The following is a 1,611-nucleotide window of genomic DNA, read 5'->3' as shown; positions in this document are numbered from 1 at the left end:
CTAATCAGGATATAAATTGGGGTTCCTTAGCCCCAATGCCCATCCTGTGCCCAGGTAGCAGGCCCATAAGTCTGGATAACAACTCCCTGACCAACCTTTGGCAGATAGGTATATGCAGTGGTAATCATAATTTCCTTTACCATAATGCATACTGACAAGGGATCCAGGTACCATCATTACAACTCTCAGTTCATCTTTCTCTGTAAATTGTTCAGTTCAGAATGTGTACCCTGTTTTCATACAGAAGTCCACAGACATTTGCTACTCCCCAGGAAAATATCCTGTCCAAACTGGCATAAAAAATAATCACCCTACCCGCGAGCATGCACGTCAGCCCAGGCTTCTCCTGCCCAGCTCCACAGCCATGCCCAGAGGGCTGCTGCTTGGAGAGGAGGCTCCCAATGTCAAGGCCGACACCACCTCCAGCCGCATCCGCTTCCACGACTTCCTCAGAGACTCATGGGGCATTCTCTTCTCCCACCCTCGGGACTTCACTCCGGTGTGCACAACAGAGCTGGGCCGAGCTGCCAAACTGGCCCCAGAATTTGCCGAGTGGAATGTTAAGATGATCGCTCTATTGACTCTGTCCAAGACCATCTTGCCTGGATAAGTATATCAATGCATACAATGGTGATGAGCCCTTGGAGAAGCTGCCTTTCCCCATCATTGTTGATCACAAACGGGACCTTGCCATCAAGTTGGGCATGTTAGACCCAGATGAGTGGGATGCGCAGGGCATGCCAGTGACAGCTCGAGTGGTATTTATTTTTGGCCCAGATAAGAAGTTGAAGCTATCTATCCTCTACCCTGCAACTACTGGCAGGAACTTTGATGAGATCCTCAGAGTGGTTGATTCCCTTCAATTGACAGCATACAAGAAGGTTGCTACTCCTGTTGACTGGAAATGTGGAGATAGTGTAATGGTTATTCCAACTATCTCTGAAGAGGAGGCTAAACAACTGTTTCCTAAAGGGGTCTTCACCAAGGAGCTCCCTTCAGGCAAGAAATACCTACGGTACACCCCTCAGCTGTAGCTCACTCCAGCAGGACCTGCTGGGGCTCCCTTGAAGATCTCTCCCAGAGGGGATGCCAGACTGCCAATCAAGTCTTCTGCAATAATTGATTTAAACATCTTGGAGTGATGGAAAGTCAGGAGTCTTTGGGCTACTCTACTAATGTGTGGCTTGTTAAATGAAAAGGGCACTAAAAGTTACCTGTGATTCCTCTCCTTGTGCCTTTACCAGCACTTCACTTGGGTCATTGAACTCCCTTGTCGTTCTGCTGACTTTCTCTGTTTGGGACTTAAACTGTGAGCTCTGTTGCAAGCTCCATCATCAGCCATAGTATCATTGGTATTTGGGAAAGGGGGTTACTCAGAGCATTGCAGGAGTAGAATTTCTTTATCTGGCCTAATAGACAAATCATTTCTTTTTCTAATTATCTACTTGAGGGAGGAGGCAGTTTAACATGTCTGGTTGTCTGATTTTGAGTTTCACCTCCCTAAGTTTATGACCATCAATTTGTAATCATTTAACTATTTCAGATAGTGGGGTTTTTTTTCCCTCAATTGTTGAGTGTTCTAAACATAGTTAGAAAAAACTTGGAGATTCT

General features: G+C 46.1%; 1 pseudogene; it reads left to right on the top strand.

Moving 5' to 3' along the window:
• Nucleotides 1-364: 364 nt before the first annotated feature.
• LOC141514921 (peroxiredoxin-6 pseudogene) lies at nt 365-1,089 on the top strand (annotated as a pseudogene).
• Nucleotides 1,090-1,611: the final 522 nt, after the last annotated feature.

This window comes from Macrotis lagotis, chromosome 1, assembly GCF_037893015.1.
Source record: "Macrotis lagotis isolate mMagLag1 chromosome 1, bilby.v1.9.chrom.fasta, whole genome shotgun sequence".
Lineage (NCBI taxonomy): Eukaryota > Metazoa > Chordata > Mammalia > Peramelemorphia > Peramelidae > Macrotis > Macrotis lagotis.
This window is presented reverse-complemented; position numbering and strand designations above follow the sequence as displayed.